At 42.9% G+C, this 10,218-nt stretch overlaps 1 pseudogene; it reads left to right on the top strand.

The window, feature by feature from the left end:
• Positions 1-5,855: 5,855 nt before the first annotated feature.
• Positions 5,856-6,799, top strand: LOC110141922 (E3 ubiquitin-protein ligase RNF185 pseudogene; annotated as a pseudogene).
• The last annotated feature ends 3,419 nt before the right edge of the window (positions 6,800-10,218 follow it).

The following is a 10,218-nucleotide window of genomic DNA, read 5'->3' as shown; positions in this document are numbered from 1 at the left end:
CTTCCTTGCGTTGTACTTCCTTTTAGCTCTTCGAGGCTGTACCCCCAAACACTTTAGCCTTCATTTGTGAGAGGCTATTGAGAGTTTTGGCTAAACAAAGACCTTGCCCTCCCTAAGAAGAACTCTGGTGCAATCCTTAACTGCAGACTGTCAGGCTACAGCGAAGTGGCAGATCAATATACCTGGACCAAGTCTCTGAAAATGATCAAAGTCTGCAATCAGTTGACCACACTCTGAAGGAGACCTTCCCAGTAGGAAGTACTGCTGTGAGGTGGACAAAGTCCTTAGCTTGAAGCTGATGAGCCAGGGTGGTGGAACTCGGTACATGCTGGCAACATACAGATCATGTGAATTTGAACCAGTGCCTTAACTGCCTCGAGCCTCAGTTTACTTATCTGGAAATAGTGTGGCGATTATATGAGATAATGCCTATGATGTTGTTTTTTAAAACTGTACAGTGCCTGAGAATGGTGTGATTATTATAACAACAATAAAAATGACGACAGGCTCAGGAACACTTGTTAAAGCAGATTTCTTATTATCTAGCACAGCTCATAGAGCTGGGTGACATGAGGAGCTGGACTGAGGTAAGGTACCTGATATGATGGGCGGCAAAGCCCTGCACCAGGAGGGGAGCCCACCAAATTTTCTGCTCAATGACTTATTGTAGGAGGTCGCCCCTCACAGAGCTCCATTCTCAGAAGTTTTAATTGGGAAGGGGCTGAAGAGGCAAATCCAGTTGATGACTAATTGCTCAAAGTGACAGAAGAATTTTGACCACACTCCTAATAATGACTTAAGAGACAATTTGGTACATGGCCAAGGGGGTCGGAGCAGCCTGAGGAAAACACACAAAAACCTCCTCTCTCTTAAGGGTCTATCTCTCATTCAAGGGTATTTTGAAAGCACCCCTTGATTGGGAGTCTGTTGAGACTTGGCTGCAGAAATAATGTTCAGGACTCCCTCTGTGTCCTGTGTGTGAATTTAATTCTCAATGTCAGCCAAAGAACAGGGTGGAATTCTCTGTAGTATTTAGTGCTAATGCTGGGAAAATGGTTGTCACTTGGCTCTGTTACTTTCCTTTTATTTATGAGAGGATATCATACACTTTAAAACAAATGCTTTGCCTATTGTGACATCTCTTCTTTATTGGCTGATTGAACACGTGGAAAATTATAGCTAAAAATTCTATCCTAGTAGTTCAAATCAGAGGAGTTTTATCACAAAAAATTAATCCTATGAATGAAGCAAATACATTTGTTGGCAGTTAAGGTGGGAACATAGCTTCTTGAATGATGGAGGTATTCTTCAGAACTGCATGTTCAAAGAACAATAGAAATTGCCCTCACTTTCCTCTGAGATGTACAGGAAAGTCTTAGCAAGCAGTGGCTTGTTGAAATGAGGAAGAGATTTTTCCATTGTTCTAGTTTTTTTCCAGAAGTTTCTAACTAGAAATAACTGGGAAAATTATTTCTGAAATAATAAAACAAGGCACACATCTTATTAATTAATAACCAATGAAAAAATTTAAATTAACAAAAATCCTGAATTAAGGCAGTGAGATAAAAGATTAACCTTCTAGTTGTCTTAATTCAAAGTTTCTTAACAGTAGTAATTAAATTCTATTTTATTTAATACAGAATAATTCATTTCCTCATGTCGCTGGGAAAACCTATTGGCCTGTTTGCAATGAAAGGCACTGATGTATGCTCTAAATATTCCCAGGTCCAAATGCAGTAAGGAGGAACATTCCCATTTGTGGTTCAGGACTTAATAAGTGAGGCAAAATTCCTTTATCATTCATGGGGAATTGAAGTGTAAATTTTTAAAAATCACAGTAGCAGAAGAATCAAATACATTTTCCACGGTCAGCCCTGCTTTATAATTAGGATGCTATACTTCAGTTGCAGTACATTTTCAATAAGTGGGACTGAATTTTAGAGAACTGGTACAATCTATCAGATGATGCTTGCAGCTGTGATTCAGTAAAATGCATGTAGAGGAACTGCAAATACTGCTAGAATTGAGTCCTGATGACTTAAGAATATTACATCATTTTGACTGTAAATGTTGATATCAGTGGGTTACGATGTCTGTAATTCACTTTAAATATTTCAGCATAGATTGGATAACATTAAGACTGTTTGAATTAGTTTAAGCCACATTTTAAAGGGAACCAGTTGACCTAATCAAAAGTTCATGTTCCAGGGGTGATTTTAGTTAAGAATTCATCAGAAAAGCCATACTCCATATGAGGTTACTGGGGCCTTCTGTGATACGTATGATTTGGTCATCTCCAGAGATTGTGCTGCTTCCATGTGCATAGAAGGGAATTAGATAACCCTCAAGCATCTAAAAATGTTAGTTGTTCTAATCTACCAACATAATGGTTGTATACATCGAATTGGCCTGAGCTGTGATCTCAGTCATGAGCTCTTCTTAGATGATGGTCATGCTCTTTCTGTGATCCATGATGGTGCTGGAATGTGGTTTGTGCTCAGTGCAGATTTGTTGAATTAGTGAATGCATTAGTTTTTGCTTGGCAATTTCATTTTAGGTGAGTTATTTCTTGGGGTCCTGATGTACTTATTTAGCTATCAGTGTGAAAGTAGAAACTAGGTAGACGTATTGCTTAACAATTATGCAGACTTACAGTATTGGTGTTAGTGATATTGTCATAAATTTAGTCCTGATGTCCAGTTAAAGTCTGCTTGACATCAAGAGTAGAAAAATGAAACAAACTATTATGAACATTGTTTACAAACTATTTTTATGACATTGCTTGATTTAGTCAGTATGACTTGGAGATAAATTTTAATTTTGGAGGTAAGCTAACCCTCATTGTGGATAATCCACTAAAGATAGTTGAGGCAATCAATTGCTGGTTGTAGCTGGGAAAATGGCACTGAATCCAGCCCTCTTTTTTTCTTTTTCAGCTTTTCTTCTCTCTGCTTTCCTCTATCGCCCTTCCCATTACAATGAATTTTCTTGTTCTAATATCTGTCTTGTCATTTGCAAATTAATCAAATATTTTAGAAGCCACTCTTCTGTACAAAGTGCACGAGATGAAAAAGGCATAGTCCCTGGCCCCTGGGTCAGATGGAAGAAATAAGGGAAAACTTTTTCTTTTGGGGGAAATCATGAGACAATTCATTTGATCTGGACATTTAAGGACAGGTAGGGGCTTCTTGGATGATGGTCAGAGCTTCCTGGTAGAGAGAAGTGGGTGAATTGAGAATTACAGAGGGGAAATGTTCTGGGTGTGTTTGCATAAAGGTAAATAGTCTAAAGTCAGGTCTCCAGGAGTGGGTGGTGGGTGTCATGTTCATGTATAACTGTCCATGTTTTCAGTCAATAAAGAAGAGATGCCACAGTAGACAAAGCATTTGTTTTAAAGTGTACTGATATCCTCTCATAAATAAAAGGAAAATAACAGTTGCTAAGTGGCAACCCGGAACAAGCCCTGAATTCTGCATAGAACTCCACCCTAATCTTTGGCTGACACTGAGAATTAAATCCACGCACAGGACACAAACAAAGGGAGTCCTGAGAATTATTTCTTTAAAAAAATATAATTTGGTTTATTTTTTTATGGCCTTGCCAGGTCTTTGCTGCCACATGGGCTTTTCTCTAGTTGCAGCAAGCAGAGGCTGTTTTGTAGTTGTGGTGTGCAGGCTTCTCATTGCAGTGGCTTCTCTTGTTGCGGAGCACAGGTTCTAGGATACTCAGGCTTCAGTAGATGCAGTTCCCAGGCTCTAGAGCACAGGTCGTGGCATTTTGGTGCAAGAGCTTAGTTGCTCCTCTGTATATGGGATTTTCACAGGCCAGGGATTGAACCTGTGTCTTCTGGCAGGCGAATTCTTAACCACCGAGCCAACAGTGAAGTCCCCTGAGCATTATTTCTGCAGCTATGTCTCAACAGACTCCCAGTCAAGGGGTGCTATGAAAATGCCTTTGAATGAGAGACAGACCCTTAAGAGAGAAGAGGTTTTCGTGTGTTTTCCTCAGGCTGCTTCTACCCCCTTGACCATGTACCAAATGGTCTCTTAAGTGATCATTAGGAGTGGGTTGAAATTTTTCTATCACTTTGAACCATTAGTCATTAGTTGGACTTGCCTCTTCAGCCCCTTCCCAAATGATGCTCCTGAGAGTATCAGGAACTCTGTGAGGGTTGACCTCCTGTAGCAATTTGTCTAGCAGAAAACATGGTGGGCTTCCCTCCTGGAGGAGAGCTTCAGTGCCTGCCACACCTCAGGTACCTCGCCTCAGTCCAGTTCTATACGTACTGTGTCCATAGATTCCCTCTTCCTGTTTATTATGGCAGTGGTCACAGAGATCTGAAAATGGACAGTAGAAGATGAGTCAGTTGAGATGGGCAGTGGTGGGTGTAATAAGGCTTCTCATGCTATGCTGAGGAACTTGAGTTTCAATTTGTAGGTGAAAGGGAGCCAGTGAAAAGTTCTGCTTGCAGGATGGCAGATGCATTGCTGAGGGGACATTATGAACTTGGGAGACTGCTTGGCCTTGAATCTAGGCTTTACTATTTACTATGGTGTGACCTTGGCAAGTCACTTAGCCTTTCTGTGCCTTTATAAATAGTACCTCTTCCCTAAGGTTTGCTGTGAATATTAAACAAGATAATACATGGAATAAGGCTTCTCAGGTGGCATGAGTGATAAAGAATCTGCCTGCCAATGCAGGAGATACAAGAGACCCAGATTTGATCCCTGAGTCGGGAATATCCACTGCAGAAGGGCAAGGCAACCCACTCCAGTATTCTTGCCTAGAGAATCCCATGGATAGAGGAGCCTGGAAGGCTATTTAGTCCAAGAATCAGACACGACTGAGCACACACACTAGGATACATAGGATACATGGAATGAACTAGAATCCTGTCTAACTCATGAGTGCTCAGTAAATATTAGCATCAGCATGATTTATATACTCATGCATGTTCTTCAGTGGTGTGTATAGATAGCCATATATGAACACAATTTAATCCTTGTGATACCATGGGGACAGGCTGGGCCAGGGTTATATTGCATAACTGCAGGGGCCTCTGAGCAAGTAAATGATCTGAGCAGGCCTTGTGCTGAGGCCATTTGGCTCCAAGCCCCCTGCTTTTTCTACGGTATCACTGTTGCCCTAGCAACAATAAGACCTTCTCTCCTCAACGATAGCTCTAAATATTTCTGAATGATGGCATGTTCTGGCTTTTTTAAAAGATGAATACATTAGGAGATCCTAGGGATTATATCAAAACAAAGATTTCTTTTCAGCACCTAAGGATGGGTACTAGTCATTCAAAAGTTTTCAAGAGAGAGGCAAGGGTATGCATATATATATATATATATATATATATATATATATATATCCCCAGCCCCTGTTAAAATTACCTTGAATTTTGGAAGATTTTGTTCACGTTTCAGACCTCCTTTCCCTGAGGTGCTATTCTGGATGGTCAAGTGATGAGCAGGAGGTTTCAAAAGAAAGAATGATATGTTTCAGGTGTGCTGCTTAATAATGTTCAAAAGAAGCTATTGTAGGTGATTGGAATGTGAACCCACGGGCAGGGTGCATTTTAATTTCCATTTAAAGTGGGGAGCAAGCCTGTGGGGAGCCAGCCTGACCTCATTTAGCTGGCAAAAGGTAGGTATGTGCATAGCTAATAATGAAAGTATCTTCCATCTGTAAAGGGTTTTATGCTTTGAAAATTTCTTTGACACACTTTATTATATTTTGATCCTTCCAATAGTTCCAAGGAGGCCAGAATTATTCTCTTTTTGGATACATGGAAAATGAGACTCAGAAAAATGCAGCAATGAGCCCAGTGTCTCCAGGTTGCCCGTGATCACATGGACACAGCTGAAGCTCCAGAGGTCACGTCTGGAGCAGTTTCTCTTACAGTGAATCCACCCACGAGACAAGGTGGAATTCCCCCTTTTAAAGTCAAAATTAAATCATTATTATACTAGGTATCACTTCTGACTGCACTCTGAATTCACAGCCCAGACAAGCAAATACTTCATTTCTCTGGATCTTAAAATACTCTTTTGAAGGATCTCAGAGGAGCCTGAATTTCCCCCATATATTAAAATTGTGTGATTTGGGCTATGCGTCAGTTAGCCAGAGTCTGTGTTGGTTAGGATCCGAGGTTTGCCCGGACAGACTAACCCAGGATTTCTCCGGGGAGAAACTCCACTCCAAGCTTGCTGATAGCCAAGGATGGTGAACAAGGGGTCCTTGGCCTTTGCACCCCTGAGAACTTGAGTGTTGGGGGCCCAGGGGCAGCAGCAATGGTGCTGGCGAGAGCGGAGGTCAGGACAGCACCTCTGAGTGCAACATCTGCCTGGACACAGCCATGGAGGCGGCCATCAGCCTGGGCGGCCTCCTCTTCTGCTGGCCGTGTTCACATCAGTGGCTGGAGACAAGACCTCACAGACAGGTGTGTCCCGCTGGCAAAGCTGGCATCAGCAATGAAGTCATCCTGTTCCACAGCCGGGGCAGCACAGGGCAGCAGGCCCCCAGAGAGTAGACCCCTCCTCACCCTCAAGGCCGGAGGCCAGAGCTGGAGAACAGAGGGGGATTCAAGGGTGTGGATTTGGAGACGGTGGCCTCCAGATATATTTTGGAGTTGGGGGTCTTTCCCTGTGGCATGTTTGCCACAGCACTGACCATGAATGACAGGTGGCCTCCTGCAGCTGTCCCGGGAATGCCCCAGTACGTGGACAAGCAGTTTCTGTTATGCCCCTTCCTCTTTGTGGCGCTGGTGATCATGTTCCAGTTATTGATTGCCTAATGCTGGGCTCCCGGCCCACATCCACGGCAGGGCCTCTGGACTGGTGACAGTTCATCCCTTGATGTTTTGCTTCCTGGCTAATCCTGACCCTTGGAAACAGTGGGGTTGGTGACCTGTCAAGGAGTCTTGCTTCTCCATCAGTTTTGGGACTTCAGACCAGCTGAGGATCCTGGAGTATGGCCACTGACCCTGCTGTAATCTCAGGCCTTAGCATTGATTCGTCCCTTACCAGTTATACCATGAAATCCTATTCCAGTGGGCTCAGCAGGTCCTGACTCTGCACAGGGAAGAGGCAGGAGGAGAACTGTAGTACAATTTCACCTGAAGTTAATATTACATAAACAAGGGGTGAATCAAATATGGAAACTTCCTTCCATCTCTTTATCCCTTGGTGAGTGGGATATCCCTCTGAAGTCAATTGTTGTTGTTGTTCAGTTGCTAAGTCATGTCTGACTCTTTGAGACCCCAAGGATTGTAGCACACCCAGCTCTTCTGTCCTTCGCCATCTCCCAGAGTTTGCTCAAACTCGTATCTGTTGATTTAGTGATGCCATCCAACCATCTCATCCTCTGTTACCTGCTTCTCCTCCTGCTCTCAATCTTTCCCAGCTTCAGAGTCTTTTCCAATGAGTTGGCTCTTCCCGTCAGGTGGCCAAAGGATTGTGGCACTCCTCAATCCTCTGGAAGAGGTTCCTCTTCCAGATCCTAGTGCCCTTCTGTCTTACTTCCTCCTCCTCCTCCTCAGATGAGATGCAAGAAATTGCTGTCCTGTTAAGATCATAATTACAGTAGCTGGAGCTGGAGTTGAGTCACGAACTCACAAGAGACCTAAAGCATTGCCTCTGGGCCATGCTCAGAGTCTTTGGCTCTGGAATTATTTGAATGACCTCCGGATTTCCTGGCCTAGGTTATCCCCAGAGACATGTGGTTGCCCATCAGCTTTCCCCCCAAAACTATGCATACCTGCCTCCTGCCTGAGGATACCAATGTAGGTGACTGCCCAGGTCAGAACCAACTGTGTGTTAGGAAAGACCTGCTGTCTGGACTGGGGTGGGATTCTGAGCTTGGATGCAGGAATGACTGAGCAAGCATCCCGTCCCCAAGGCTGCAGAAGGTCCTGGTGTATTCCTTTTCCAAAGGAAACTGGGGGCCTTGTCAAGTCATCCCAACAGCATATGGAAAACCACCCTCCTCAGAAGTCAAATTGTCCTTAATGAAGAGGGAGGGACAGGAGAGACCTGCACATAACTCTGATTTTTTATGGCTCCAAAACCCCCCATATGTGTGCTGAAACCAGGGAAACACCCGGCTCTAGAGCAGGCAGCCCCTGGTGGTTTGTAAAGCCAGGTGCAGAGCCCGGGAGCTCCAGCACGAGGATAGAATATAATTTTCCTGTGGAAGTTCTCCCCTGGAAACTTCCATGGAAGTTATTCTTGTCAAACCCTGGATTAGATTTTCAACTTCACAAGCTTGGGGCTTCCCTGGTGGCTCAGATGGTAAAGCATCTGCCTGCAGTGCAGGAGACCCAGGTTCAATTACTGCATTGGGAAGGTCCCCTGGAGAAGGGAATGGCAACCCACTCCAGTATCTTGTCTGGAGAATTCCATGGACAGAGGAGCCTGGCAGGCTACAGTCCATGGGCTCGCAAAGAGTCAGACATGACTGAGTGACTAACACTTTCACTTTTCACAAGCTTATAGAGTGAAGTGAGTTAAAAAGAGAAAAAACAAATATTGTGTATTAAAGTGTGACTTTCCAGGTGGTGTAGCATGGTGGTGCAGCGTTAAAGACTCTACCTGCCAATGCATGAGAAAGGAGACGTGGGTTTGATCCCTGGGTCAGGAAGATTCCCTGGAAAGGAAATGGCAACCCACTCCAGTATTCTTGCCTGGGAAATCCCATGGACAGAGGAGCACTACAGGCTACAGTGTCCCAAAGAGTTAGACATGATGGAACACAAACACATACATATTAATGCATATATACGGAGTCTAGAAAAATAGTATTGATGAATCTAAATGCAGGGATGGGATGAAGACAAGATGTAGAAAATGGACTTGTGAATACAGTGGGGGCAGGAGAGAGTGGGACAAATGGAGAAGATCAACATATATACACATATATACACATACATACCCTATGTAAAATAGATAGTTGCTGAGTTGCTAAATAACACAGGGACCCCAGCACAGTACTCTGTGATGACCTAGAGGGGTAGGAATGGGTGGGAGGAGGGAGGCTGAATAGGGAGGTGACATATATATATATAATTATGGCTGATTTTTATTGCATGGCAGAAACCGACACGACATTGTAAAGCAATTTTCCTCCAATTAAAAAAAAAAACAATATTGTAACAAATTCAATAAAGGCTTTAAAAATGGTACACATCAAAAAAAATTTTTTTAAATTGTATGGTTCTCTCAGTCATTTGGTTTCTAGAACACTAGGTTATGTGGTTCCTTACTTAACTTCCAAGAAAGACAAGGGCATTTTAATTTGCTTCCTAGGAATGACTGACTATTTTGGATTTTGTAAGCACATCTAAAAAATCTTAAACATGTTTTCTTTCATCCCATGGTTTGTGGGGGGAGATTAACTCAACTAATGAGGTCCATCTTTTCCCCTAATAATGTGAGCAAACTAAAGTTACAGTGCTATTAAAAATGCATTCAAATTGATTGGCAGAGATACCTGTAGGTATAAAGAAGGGAAGGAAAAGTAGAAAGATGGAAGTAAGGAAGAAAGGAAAAACAGACTGTCCTGGTAGAAGTTATAAAATGCAAAATATGTGTATTAGAACAGAAAAAGGCATCAACAAAGTACAACAACAGAGAGTATTAGCGAAACCTTTAAAATCCATGATTCTAGCCTCTTCTCTTCATTGGCATGGACCGCATACTCAGAGAGATTAGATAACTTACTCAGAGTTTATGGTGGACAATAGCAGTGCCAGGAATGAGGAAAATCAGGAGCCAAGTTTTGAATGCTCATTATGCCAAGGGCTTAAAAAATGTTCTCTCCCAGTGTGATGGCTTGAATTGTAACCTCCTCCCCCAGTTCACAAGTTCAAGTCCTAAGCCATAATACTCCAGAATGTACTGACTTTATTTGGAGATAGGGTTTTTATAGAGGTAATCAAGTTAAAATAAGCAATAGGGTCCTAATCCAATAGGATTGCTGTTCTTATGAAAAGGGGAAATTTGGGAACAGACATGGATATGGAGAGAACACCATATGAACTTGAAGATGGCCACCTACAAGCCAAGGGGAGGGGCCTGGAACAGAGCCTTCCCTCACAGCTCTTAGAAGGAACCAAGCCAGCTAACCCCTTGACCTTAGACTTTTAGTCTCCAGAACTGTGGGACAGTGTTTTTGTTTTTTAAGCTACCCAGTTTGTGGTACTTTTTTTATGACAGC

The sequence above is a fragment of the Odocoileus virginianus genome, chromosome 2, assembly GCF_023699985.2.
Source record: "Odocoileus virginianus isolate 20LAN1187 ecotype Illinois chromosome 2, Ovbor_1.2, whole genome shotgun sequence".
NCBI classification, from domain to species: domain Eukaryota; kingdom Metazoa; phylum Chordata; class Mammalia; order Artiodactyla; family Cervidae; genus Odocoileus; species Odocoileus virginianus.
The sequence above is the reverse complement of the archived record's forward strand: the minus strand, read 5'-3'. Positions and strand labels throughout refer to the sequence as shown.